Source organism: Lissotriton helveticus, chromosome 10 (genome assembly GCF_964261635.1).
Source record: "Lissotriton helveticus chromosome 10, aLisHel1.1, whole genome shotgun sequence".
In the NCBI taxonomy this organism is placed as follows: domain Eukaryota; kingdom Metazoa; phylum Chordata; class Amphibia; order Caudata; family Salamandridae; genus Lissotriton; species Lissotriton helveticus.
The window spans coordinates 33,693,455-33,707,401 of record NC_136071.1 but is presented as its reverse complement, the minus strand read 5'-3'; the positions used below and the strand labels follow the sequence as shown (position 1 = coordinate 33,707,401).

The 13,947-nt window shown below is 45.2% G+C and overlaps 1 protein-coding gene across 4 annotated transcripts in view; it reads right to left on the bottom strand.

The window, feature by feature from the left end:
- UBA1 (ubiquitin like modifier activating enzyme 1) overlaps positions 1-13,947 on the bottom strand; it is a 194,197-nt gene that overhangs the window by 64,153 nt on the left and 116,097 nt on the right. The gene's annotated exons all lie outside the window — the stretch shown is intronic.

Genomic DNA, 13,947 nt, shown 5'->3' with positions numbered 1-13,947 from the left:
GACTGTAGGGAAATGCACCTTTTTGACATGGTCATCCCCCACTTTTTGCCTTGCATCTGATGCAAATATGACAGAAGTACACTGGGGTACTGCTGTCCAGGTCCCCAGTACCAGATCTTTCTCATAAACTACACAATTGGTCCCCCAAGTGGCAATTTCTTTAGCACCACCTTAAGTCTTAGTAAATGGTACCCCTGGTACCTAGAGCAAGGAGGCTAAAGAGGGTTCCTAAGGACTGCAGCATGCATTGGGAAACTGTAGGTAGCTGCGTTTTTGTTACATTAACCCCCCTCACTATTTGCAAGATTTCTAATGCATTTTGACTTGATGTGCCCTGGGTCCCTATCAATTAGGTTACAAGGGCCTGTGCTCTTTCCCAAAACTGTACCTTTCCACCCCCCAATTGCCACCTCTCTGGCCACATGTAAGTACCATGGGTACCAGGGGCACTGTGGCCAGGGAAGGCCTCAAAGGGCTGAGACGCATATTATGTTATGTTATAAAATGTTATAAAGCGCGCAGCTGCCCCAGCGAAGGGGCGTCCCGGCGCTGAACTCCAGAACAGAAAAAAGAACCAGGAGCGAAGTAGTGAATAGGCATCTCCAGAATTTTTTTTTTTACAGAAATAGATGAGTTTTTATAGCTTTCCTAAAGACAGACAGACTTTGAATTTCTCTGATGTAGGAGGGAAGAGCGTTCCAAGCCTTAGCTGCCAAAAAGCGAAAAGAACGTCCTCCCGCTCTACTACGTTTGACCCGAGGCACTTCGACCAAATTTTGGCCAGCAGAACGTAATGTGCGCAAAGGAGCATACAAGTACAGAAGCGGGCAAAGCATCCTGGGAGTTGTCAGCCTCAAGATTTTAAACGAAATACAGAGAGTCTTAAACTGTATTCGTTGGGCTACAGGTAGCCAGAGGAGCCTTCGGATGGTCGCAGAAATCGGGCTGAATTTAGGCAAGCCTACTAGAACTCTAGCCGCTGCATTTTGAATGCTTTGCATTCGGACGATTTCTGCCTGATTTACGCCCAGCAGTAAAGAGCAGGCGTAGTCAAGCCTAGACATCACTGTGGCCTGGATTATCATCTGTCTGGTCTCAGAGTCAAAAAAATTTAAGACAGGTTTCAGACTACGCAGGATGCCAAAACAAGTGGCGGCAACTTTTTGTATGGGTGGAAAAGCTACCCTTAGAGTTCATGTACCTTAACACACCCTTCCATAGCAGGCTGCATGTTTTGGTGCAGAGAAAATTCGACATGGCACACATTCCTGTGTGCCATGCCTGCAACACACTGCCTATGGTATAGCAGGCCTCGAAAAAATCCACTCGCCCTCTCGCAATTGCAGGTGAAATTATAGCAGGTTGCGCTATTTTAAGCACTAAGACGACCCTGCTGGTGAGTAAACTTAAGCTGGAAGAAACAGGTGTTCTGTTCGTTTAGAAAGTGAATGAGCAATTAAAATGCCTTTAAATCTGGTTTTATCTTGACTTTTGCCAACTGCTCAAGGACAGAGGTCAAATGTAAAATTGTCTTTTACTAATTGTTGCTCATGTGTTCCTGGAAAATTGTGTTTACTTTTCTCTTTTTAGAGTTAATGCTTTTTGTCAAGTGAAGTATTTGACATTTGTTAAACAAATTGCAGTAAAATGTAAGTTTTTTTCCTCTAAAACATTTGAACAGCTTGTAAATGAATAGTACAAGTATATCAGAAATTATGAAATAGTTTTTTTTGTAATTCAGAAGTGTGATGCAAACAAATATTTAAATTGGAGGGAAACAAACCAGAACACTTTACTTGGTGATGTGCAAATGACAAATATTTGCAGAAACTATTTCCAAACATTGGACACGATATAGTTTTAAAACCTCATGTCGGTGACAAATTCTGTGGCCATTTCAATGTAAAATCCGCTGATTGCAAATAACAGTTTGCTGCTACTTTATGCTTTAGTTCTACATTTATTAAAAGTGATAGTTTTTAAACATGATGCGAGGCATTTCTGGCCAAGCCCTGCTGGCAATGCATTTAATGAACGAAGAGGCAAGTCTGCAGTCAAGTGTATCTTATATGTTGCTAGATTTCCATTCTATACGGAGCTAATGTTTAGTCTATTAAATAAAAAAAGCGTTTTCTGTGCAGACGTGCTGAACTTGCATATTTGAAGGTGCTCTCATATGTGATAAAGAAGTAAAGGGCGTAATTTGAAACCAGTTTATAGGTCAAGAGCATTATAATTAGGTCGAATAGATTTAAGTCACTAGACCTGCAGGTCTAGTAAAAATTTGTTAGCCCTGTATACGTAAGACACCCCTTTAGCTGGGTGCACTATACCACTAGTGAGGGTACAGTTGCATGAGCACTGTACCCCTACAGAGTCTAAGTTCATTCTTAGACTTTGTAAGTGCAGTAAAGCCATAGAAGAGTATATGGTCTGGGAGTTTTTCATTACGAACTCCCCAGCACCATAATGGCTTTACTGAAAAGTGGGAAGTTTGGTATCAAACTTCTCAGCACATTAAACACACACCGATACCAGTGTGGGATGTATTATACAATATACTCTTAAAGATGCCCCCTGAAAAACGACCAGCCTCTGGTGGGTTTCCCGACTGGTAAACACCAGCCTGCCACTACAAGACTAGTTTCTGGACCCCTGGGGTGGGAGCCTTCGCTCCCTGAGCACAAAAACATAGCCTTTCCTGGACAAAGGTGTTCACACCTACCCTAGGTCAGGAAGAGCCATCTGTGGAAGGGGAGCTTCAAAAGTCTTGCTGCTTTTGTAACACCACCAGGCTTACTTGCTATCTGGAGCAGGCCTCCTTCCAATGTACCCTCCTTTTCAGCGGGAAGGCAGACAGGAAAATTAGAAGAGCCTAGACCCACCCCTCAGGTAGAGAGGCGAGGTGAAGCCTACTCTTCAGTGCCTGACATCTTGCAGATGGCAGGCACTCTCCAATCAGGGTTAGGGATTGTGCCCCCTCCCCAACATTGGGTGTGCACACCGAGTGTGTAGTCACCTTAAGGTCAGTAGCCCATTGGCTCCTGACCTCCAGAGCCTCTAAAACCCCCCTAAATAAATACAGTATTTAGGGGGCAGCCCTGAACCAAGAAGGGATTCCCGCAACCTACGAAGGACGAAAGACTACACCCAGCAGAGGAGACTGCAGAGAAGAACTGACTTGGCCCCAGCACTACCGGCCCATCTGCAGTTTCCAGAAATTCTGTGCCACAAGTCGCCTTGTCCTGCAGCCAGCAACCTCCAGAACCCCTGGGAGGACTGACAGCCTTCCACAAAGAGTTAATCTCCTGTGAACTGCAGCTCTGTTCAAAAGAATCTCCAAAGGAAAGCTCCAAGCCTGCTAAACACAAAGAAACAGACACCTGGAACCACCACTGCACTTGTCGCCTACGGCCTGATTTAGAGTGGTCCAACAGTCCCAGCAAGGTCCCCCAGCGCTCCAGAGTCCACTGTGGGTTGACCCCCTCTAGGACTCCCAGATGTACTCAGAGGCCTCTGCACGGAGAATCCCACCCCAACTGCGAGTGGCCCAGTAAGGTGAAATCCAACCTTAAAAGGCACCCCTGCATCTAGCTGCCCGGCGCCCTGGAGTAGAGAACCTAAGGTGCACCTACGTCCCGAGTCCTGCAACTTACCTGCCCAGTTGTTGGTTCCTCCCAGAAGACTTCTGCAGCCAAAATCCCAAACTGGCAATTCCCATTGAAAACAGGGCACCCGACGCCAAATCAACACTCTGCACCGGCCTTCCCATGTGCTGCTGTGGGTGCACCTTGCGCGCTAAATCTGATCCTCCTTTGCCATGAGCTAAACCCTAGGTGCTTTGCTCCCACATCCAAGTGGCATGCCTGTGAGGCACCAACCGGAGGCCTCCTATCCCTAAATGGATAACATTGGGCCTCAGCACTCAGCTGCCCTCATGCTGCGGAGGGGTCTTTTGAGAGTGCATTCTTGACCCTGGGGGAACCCTACTTCTAACCATAGAAAACCAACCCCCAAACATAAGTACTTACCGTTAAACCGTTAACCTGGTTTTCTCCCATAGGACTGCATTGACTGCTTTCTTGTGAAAATCTTAAGTGTGGAGTTGTGGTGTATGAAACCTTAACTGCATATGTACAAAAACTGACTTACTTGCCTTTTATCTAGGGAATGTCCCAGTGTGATATCTAGGGATATCACAGAGTAGAAAAAGTAAACTTAAAAAGTAACGTACAAAGTAATCTCAATAGTAACTGAAAAGTAATCCCATCTGTTTTATTAATAAGTGGCTTACCTGTAAGCAACCCAATTGCATTCCACTGTATTCAAACTGTATATAGTATATACAGAGCCAGCTTCCTACAGTTGGCCCAAGCGACCTCTCAGCACCAACATGCAAATGGTCATTGCATCCTGCATGCCATGGTGCAGAGGAAAGTGACGACATGGCACACTTCATCTGTGCCATGCTAGCAGACAGCGTGCAGTATAGGTAAGTCACCCCTACAGCAAGCCTTACAGCCCTATGGCAGGGTGCACTATAATACATACATGTGTGGACAGCAGTTAGGCCCCTGTGATGTCCAAGTGTAGGCTTAGATATTATAAGTGAACAGGGAAGCCGTAATGAGTAAGTGCTGGACGCTGGTAATTAAGATCTACCCAACTACATGATGGCTTCACTGAAACTAGAGAGGTTTGGTATCCAACATCTCGTATTAGTAAACACACAGATTCCAGTGATGAATTTATACATGCACCCAGAGGGCATCTTAGAGGTTGCCCCATAAAACCTACTTACAATTTACTGACTGACTGGTGTAGACCAGCCTGCCACCAGAGACTGGTTTCTGACCCCCTGCAGGTGAGAGCCGGGCTCTCTGAGGGCAGAAAAGAAGCCTGCTCGGGCCGAAGGTGTTGTCACCTCCTCAAAGCAGGATGGTTAAATGATCAGCATATTAAGGCAAGAGGCTTCAACGGTCTCTGCCGACTTTGATATGTGGTGACATGAAAACCAGAGCACAAAGGATATATGAGGAGCTGCGTTCATGATTAGTCCGGTTAAGAAGGAGGGCTGCTTATCACTTTGATGAGGATTACCCTGGAAGAGAACCAGGATTACGGGTAAGCAATTTATCCTTCTCTTCCAGGGGATCCTCATCAATAGTCATAGCATTGAATAGAATAGCTACCCCATTCCACACACCTGCGGACAAATACAAACATTCAATAGCAGCTGTAATAATTATCAAGAGGCCTGCCATGCTGGAGTATCCGTCTGGACAGTAATGCCTGGTATAAGTATGTACCGATCGCCATGTTGCAGCTTTGCAGATGTCGGAAATGGGTATATTTCTTAGTAGAGCAGCAGTGGCTGCCTTACCCCTAGTACAATGGGCCTTAGGTCTGGCAGGTAAGTGTTTGTTGGCTAGCTGGTAGGAATAAACTATACATACAACAATCTACCTAGAGATGGTCTGCTTGGAGGAAGCTATGCCGGTTCTCATTGGACCATAGTTGACAAAGATGGTAAGAAGTTCCAAAATCTTTTGTTTAATCGAAGTAAAATTTTAGTACACATATTACATCTAAGGAATGGAAAGCCCTTGTTAATAAGGATATTGATGAGTTTGTTGATAAAAATGAACTATCGTACTTAATAGGATCACCTATACTGAACTCCACATCAATCTTGAAATGCAAGTATGTAGTAAGGCAGGTCCTGCGACCTAGGCCGGGGATTAGATAGACTGGTCACAGGAGAGGTAGGGGTGCACAGGTGGGAGGGTGCATAGCTGGCAGGCGAACACACAAGCTGGAAACTCTTGATGAATCCCACGGATAGACACTGTGCCGTTACAGTGGTCAGGGGAGATTGCCTCCAATAAAGCACACATGGCACGAGTGAGTGAGCGCTTCTGAAAACACAACAAAGTCAGATGCCACAGGAGTTATAACAAAGCCAATTAGAAGCTAGCACATGTGGTGATCACGCGCTCCTCATGACTGATATCTGGACACATTCACCACTGTCCACACTGTCCAGGCAAGTTAGAGACCCACCTATAGTAACCATTAATTTATGACAATAAAGCAGCAACCAACATTTCTCACCAAATATGGTACGCCAGAAAGTTCTACTGCATGTTGTAATTTTGTACACAAGATGAACGTAAAGCTATTGTAAATGTAGGCAGTCCTCATACCTCGTGCCTTTAACTGTTCTCCTGGCTGAACTGTTTAATTAAACATACTGTTCCTGTTTTGCCGAATGACTGGTCTTCAGTTTTTACTATGTAATTTGAACCAGAGCAACATTTATAGCACCAGCCAAGCGGGAATAGGACTTCGAACCAGACTGCAGCCGATGGATGGTAACCGCACCCAGACTGATTCATGTTGCGCAACGACAAAGGTGGACAGGCACCGCAATTTACTGGAAGTTGTGCTGAATCCAAGGGGCGGAGGCCTGTCCTGAAGCAGCCATCACAAAGGGTAAGAGACTACATCCGACCCTGAAACATTTCTTCTAAAGCATTTGGCGTACAGCAAAACGGAGAGAAGCACAAAAAGACAATCTGAGCACCCTGCCACTGACAGGGTCTGGCATATTACCTATTTTATATGTCCCAACTGTATCAATCATAGGGAGGCCTCTGGGGCGTTCCTGCAGAGGTAACCTTTGTTCGATAAAAGACGCTAGTTAAGGTGAATATAGTGTAATATTGTATATAGACCTTTACAGCTGCCAGAACACTTTTTGTGATTATAGGTATTGTGATTGGGCAGAGTGGTCACCAGTCACAGTTTTTTAGCTCAAGGATTTCTGAGAGCTGAAAGGATTTAACAGTTAGTAGCTGAAAGAAGTGGGGGATGTGCAGGTCGCTAGGACCCCTGGGCGTGACACAGGGTGTACGCTTGATCCCTGGATATGTGGCAAGTGGTAATTCGGACTTTAGGTAACACTTGGACACAGGAAACTGGGGTTAACTTGTGTGGCCAGGAGGGGTGGGTGATTCCCAAGTTATTACATTTTGGTGTCTGTGACTACCACCTTTGTCTTTGAGCGGATAGTGGCAGACTATATAGTTCACTGAGGAACATGTTCCATGCTGGTCTTCTCTTGCTAAAGGGTATATGATGAACATAACTTTTTGACAAAGTTACAATACTACGTATGCGGTTTTATTTTGTTGTAGTTAAATGCTCGTTTGAGCAGTTTGATGTAAGAAACTGCAATCAATGAGCTCATAGTACGGAAACTGTGAGAGTGCACCACGTACAAAATGCCCCTATGATTCGACAAACCAAACAAGGAAAAAGTGATTTTAATGGCATTAGCCAAATTATTAAAATTGCCATTAATTCCCCACTAAAGCACATGGAAACTAGGTTCCCTAAACAGATAACAAGACTTTAATTTTGCCAAGAGAGATTGAAATACCAAAGCGCACACATTTTCCTAGCCTAAGGAGGGAACATTTGACACAAACATAATTGAGCACACTAAAACCCAAAACCCAAATATGCATGTCAAAAGTGACAATATTAGTATTATGGGCCATCTTTGAAGAGGCTAAAAGAGATAGCCCTACAATGCAGTTGGAAAATAAACAGTCAGCACCTTCCCCCACCATATGCAGGGAAGGGCGTGATCACACCTGCACCCCCCCCTTCATTAGGTTATACCCAGCAGTGATCGAATCAGACAAGCCCCCACACCGTTCGGTCAGTTAGGTCGAAGCCCAAAAGAACAAAAATCAAGCGAGCCCAGACACCCCCAGCACAGCCCAAGCATCTAGGTAAGGTCCTCAAAAGCTTTACTCCCCGTCCTTCACACTCAACACGTGTCACCTAAAAAGCAGTTAGGATTTGCATTCCTACTAGGTCAGGCGAGCATAAGCATGTGTGAGGAAGTTTGTGACAGTTCAACAGTGATTCTGCAAGCTCTGGTCAGGCAGGGAGCTTCAGTCCCCCCGGAACCAATGACGAAGGTGGGGTTACAGGATTATCACAGGTAACTTAAAAGGAAACAGAGGGTGCACTCGAAAGCGAAGCCAGGTCAACGAAAGCCGCACATAGATTTTCTGCCTTTCTTTTGGAGCTGGTCAACGATGAAGCTTGTTTAACCCTTTCGTGACGGTTCTTGGACGATTTTGTCTTTTCAATATTTTTCTGCGCCTGAGACTCCTTGTTTAAGGAACCAATGAACTGTATTTCTTTGGACGCACTTGCGGTCGTCGAATGTTGCGACACCAAAGCTCCGTTCGATGACTTAGTCACTCTTCTTTTGTGGTTCGGCCGACAGTTTGGGGGGCGGGGGTATGGGGAGGGGAGGGTCGATGCTTCCCTTACCTCTGTCGTTTTCTTTTCGGGCTAGAAGACTGGGACGTGCGCGTCCTCTTCACATTCGGTGACGTTGTCCTCTTCTTCGCTGAGAGGCCCAGGTAAAATTCTTAAAAACTTGTAAAATTCCGTCATTCGTCAAGAGTCTGTAAAATACCGGCATTTTGAATTGCCTCTTTTTCCAAGATAGTTTTTTGCTTCTTTAAAATACCCTGCATGTTGTAATTTGCTCTTCTCTGCCTCGCTCTCACCCTTAAAGTATACGAGGTGAACGCCAAGCATGCGTTACAATCTTTGGTGGTCATGCGGCAGGCAAAGGTTATAGACCGGATGCTGTTCCTTCTGTGCGTACTTGTGACAATTGTCGCAGAACTTGAATGGGGTCTTGTCCATTTCCGCACCCAGGTAGCCCCCTGTATGAGCATTCTACGTAGAACGTCAAAGCTTTGGTTTACCCCCTCTTCGCTGTGTCCCGGTTCGCCGACTAAGACTGGTGCATTGATAAAAGTTATTTTCCTGATGAATTTATTATTTTTCGTTGATTCTTCTCTCCAAACTTCTGGAGCTCCGTCTGTATCGATCCAGACCCAACGGCGGGAAAAAAGAATCTGAAAATGGCGGCCAAAGATGAAGCACATTGACGTCACAGACACCAAATGGTGGTATGTCGACGCCCACCGGACACGAAAAAAAAAATAAAAAAAAAAAAGACTACAATTCCGGACCCAACCACTAGATGGCGGAATAATGCTCAGCATAGTGAATCCAGAAAAGATTCATGCTGCAAAACTACAGCACCTTTGTAGGGACCTCTCGTATGTCACCTATAACTACACTAAACAGAGCTCTAGCATCCCCAGAGAAGAACTAACAGTTAAGAAAAAAAGAGCACTTTGCTGCACCAAGCCTGGAAAAGAAAGCGGCTGGGCTCAGTTCATGGTCATCCCAGAAGAATTCTGACTGTTCAGACGCACTGTTGGGGTTGGTGGTTGATACCCTTCTTGACCCAGTAGACAACAAAAGCCGATGCCCCTGGCTTCACATCACCTGGTGAGAAATGCTCAAAATGATGCACACTGAACTTATCCTCAATTCGATCAAGGAAGAAATGCGAGCCATCCGCCTCATGGGAATGCAGCATCAAGATGTGCTGGACTTAATGACCACAAGGGAGGGAGGTGTCTGCTTCACGACTGGCGCTGCCTGCTGCACTTTAATCCCAGGGAATGACATGGACAATGGAATATTGACACTTGCCATCCAAGCACTACATAATCTACGGAGAGGCATGAGTGCAGAAGGAGGTGCCCCTGAGCAGGAGTGGTTTTGAATTGGTTCTCTTGACTCCCGCGATGGATATCCGGTCTGTATAAATCACTGTTGCCAGTTATTTTGTTCCAGTTGGGTTGCGGGATTATATAATTGGGGGATCACTTGCTGTAAAACGCAGTCCTCAAATTAGGTATACAAATATGAATATTGATGAATTTATCGATAATAATAAACTATTGTCCTTTATTGAATCACCTGTTCTAAGCTCGACCCAAGCATGTAGTCAGGCAGGCCGTGAGACCTTGGCCAGGGATTACTAATTGATGGGTCACATGTGGGAGGGTGCATAGCTTGCAGGCAAATACACGGGCAGTAAACTGTTGATCAATCCCACAGATCGGCGCAGCCATTACTATGGTCAGGGGAAAATGCACCCTCCACCCCCAATAAAGCACACATGCCAGAGGGGGTACGCGCACTTCTTATAACACCATAAAGTCAGATGCCACATGAGTTAGGAACACATAGCCTATCACAAGTAGTGATCACACGCGCCCCATGATGGACATTTGGACACATTTACTGCTGGCCACACTGTGTCCACGTAAGGTTGAGACCCATGAGTAGTAACCATCTGACCATTCATTTATGACTCTAAGGCAGCAACCAACATTCTTCACCATAGGATTCACCTGAAACTTTTATTTCTTGTTGTGATTTTGTATATAAGATGAACATGAACCCAATGTAAATTTAAATAGTCCTCAGACCGCATGCCTGTATGTAACGGTTCTCCTAGCTTAACTGTTTAAACAAACTGTTCCTGTTTTGACAAATGCCTCTTGTCTTCTGTTTGTACTAAGGAATTCGAACATGAGCAAAACACGCTTTCCACTTGGGTGGAGGGGTTAGGAAGGATTATTGGTAATGGGTGGGTGGGCTGTCCTCGGCAGGACTTTCTGGGGGCAGCGGAAGTAAACAAGTCACGTCTCTACTGCCACCATTTCCTCCACCCCCCCTCCCCCACCTCCAGAGAACAAATCATCCAGTGTCCGCCTCCCCCTCCAGCCTCTAAAGGATACACGTATGCAGCTCTAGTCAAGAGCAGTACCCAAATAATGCAGCTTTTGGACTGGCTTTTGTAGAGACTTTTGAAGTTGGTCTGGAGACCTAGATTTTGCAGTCTCGATGCAGATTTTCCAATTTTCTTCAGTCTGTCAGTGGGAGGAATTTCATATGCCAGTCTAAGTAGGAGTAGCCGAATATTCTCCTCCTTCTCAAGGACACTGTGAAGACGGCCATGCATTTTGGGGATGTGTGAGGTGCAGATTTTAGGCCGAACTACATCACTTTGTATTAGTAGTGTTTGGATGCCACTTGGAAGAGTAGGAACTTCCGGTGTTTTGTGGCGCTCGGGATGTGGATGTAGATCAATCAAACACATCCAGTCCTCCAGATGTTCCTCTGGGTAGATCTGGTGAAAGACTGGCATCCTAAACTTTTCCTTTCATATACATTTGTGCAGGATTCTCAAGTCTGGAGTGGATCGGGACCTTCCTTCCACAGCAGTAAATCACAAGAGTACATTACTAGTCCACTTTGGGAACGACTGACTTCCTCCTTTTGGAGTTGACTAGTGGAAGTTTTTGTAGTATGTCTAGCTGAAACTAACAAGTTACTTACCTTTGCTTTTTCGGGTGGATACAATGTCTGCCTGTGGATTCCTCCCCTTTTTTCTGCAGAATGCTGGGGCAGGGGTAATTCAAAAGGTGAGGAATCCACAGGCAGATGTATCCATCAGAAATTATGTTGTTGTAGGTCTGATAGCAGGAGGAGACTTGAAAAGAAGTGAGTAACCCTTTTGAACAATATTTAAGCGCCACTTGTTTCTTGTGATGCAGTGCCACTCGTCCAGGTGTTTGATGATGTGCTGGCTACTTTCCTAAAGGACGCAGACATTCCGCACATTTCCTTCCCTATGGCATCTACCCGCTTGCTGTCCTCACCTGGACGGACTGATGATGGAGACAATAGAGTGCCTCTTGCGAGTAGCAGCTAGGATGACAAACTGTTGAAGATCAGTCCTTCGGAACAGCAGATCCCGGTCCTTATATTTTTTAAGGACCTGTGATGGCACTGCTCTTAGAGATGCCGGAGTCTGGCTCTAGAAACCCTGGGACTAGTGGTAACAGTTGTCTTTATGCTGCTCTTTGATGCAATCTCTCAAAGATGACTGATGTAGATGGTGGAATGTCAGAATTAAATAATGATGCGCCTCTTTAATCAACACAACCTTGAATGTGTTCATGTCATCTACAGCAGAAACCCTTGCAGGCAGGGTGTTCATTAGTGTTGGAGAAAAATTCCTCACTGAGGATCAAGACTTATGGCTAAATACACCTGAACACTATTGATACTGGAACAATGACAGTATTTGGCTCCCACATTATCGGCTGTCTGAATACTTATCTATGTCAGTCCATTTTTTGTCTGCTTCTGGATCTAATTCATTGCACGGATGCTATACTATTGATTTCCAACTTGTTTATTGGGTTGTACACTAGGACTTGAGTGCCTCAATAACCTGCAACGCACCCACTACTGACTACTTCTTTGCTTTCAACATTGTGTTTACTCACCCTCTGGGGTGCTATAATCTTATCCGTTTAGACATTGTACTGCTTCCATATTATTGTTTCTTGATTGTTATTACTCTGTATACTCTTGTATGATTGATACCCTATTTTTGCATCTCACTGTCTACGGAATCTCATATTGATTTAAGAGTCTTGTTTATCCTACCTACTGTTTCTGTAAAGCGCTCTGATATCTGCAAAGATCTTGTTCGCGCTATATAAAACTTTAAAAATAAATAAATAAAGACGTGATAAACCAGGAGCGTGTTCTACGTTTCCTATGGTGAAATATGGAACAATGAGATCGTAGCGAACTGGAAGCAGACCTGGTTCTAGCAGACTTCTATCTTGATCTACAGCTCTGCGGGGTTCAGCATCGTCGCAGGGACTTTGGCGCAGTCATACGTCCCTCTGGAAGTGAGGATGGAGAGTCCCGGAAGGATGCCAGAGGAGTGCGTTTTGGAGATGGCGTACACAGGAAAACCCTGGATGGATAGCATGTCTGTGAACAGTGAGTAAGGACTAGAGGTACATTCTTGCGCATGCTTTCAAGCCAACATAGGAAGAGATTGACAGATGTCTCAGGAGCAGGTCTTATTGATGAATGAGGCCTTGGTTCCAACTGGCTCAGACTGTAAAATCTGCACCTCCGATGACTGAACAACTTCTTGACATCTATACTCTCAGTCCGAGCCTTCGACATAGACCGTTGCTTCGATGTTGACGAACGCCATGTATCTTAATGCAGCGTATCCTTCACCGTCGACCGGTACCTTGATGACGGCGAGCGCTGTGTCTCTCGACTGTGTATCCTTTGACGGCGCCGGTTGTCTCAACAGACAGCTGATGTCGCCCAAGCGTCAACTGAGCCACTGCAGCCGGTGAATGCCTTGACTATCTCGCTGATGACCATTTCGAGGGTAGTGAGATCTCGGCGATAAGGCTAAGATGATAAAGGAACTCTCGAGGGTTATGCTTGCCTCAACGTTGAGTGGCGAATCTGCTGTAAAGCGACTCTCGGTGGCAAAAAGAGGTATTTCTTCAGATTTCGATGTCCTACCTCTCGATGTCGATCAGGTTGACCGTTTCTCATGTGTCTCATGAGATCTTCCTCTGTGGGTTGTCTTTGAGAGGAGAGCTCTTTGGAGAGGGATTGAGACGCCTCAAGGCCTCTTAAAGATCATGTTTTTCCTCTCTTGTAAGCTGTGCAGCATGATCTCTGTACTTCAGAATTCATCTGGGCAGCTTCTAACAATGATGGCATGTCTCTGGAAGATGAGAATCAGGGAGACAGATAACACAGACTGAATGTGGATTAGTCTGTACCTTCTTTTTGCCACAAGAAGGCCACTTCACAGGTAAGTAAATGTCTCGAATGAAAACAAAAACTGGAGTTTTCAAAGAGCACGTTCTGAAAAAAGGTTAGAAAAAACAGGAGCGCAGTGGTTCAGGAAACTAATAGTAGGCGCCGGAATAAAGAGATGATCTAACTGACACCTGTGAGGCATGATACAGGGGGTCCTGTGGGGTATTAAAGGCACGGTGCCAGTTTTCTCTGTTATACTTTAAAAGGAGCTGATTGGCTAACAATGCCTCATTCCCTCGCATTTTCCATTTTAGATAAAGATTTTGATGACATATTATAGTCTTTTTCTGTTTTCACAGAAAGGTCTTAATTCTTAGATCTTTTTAA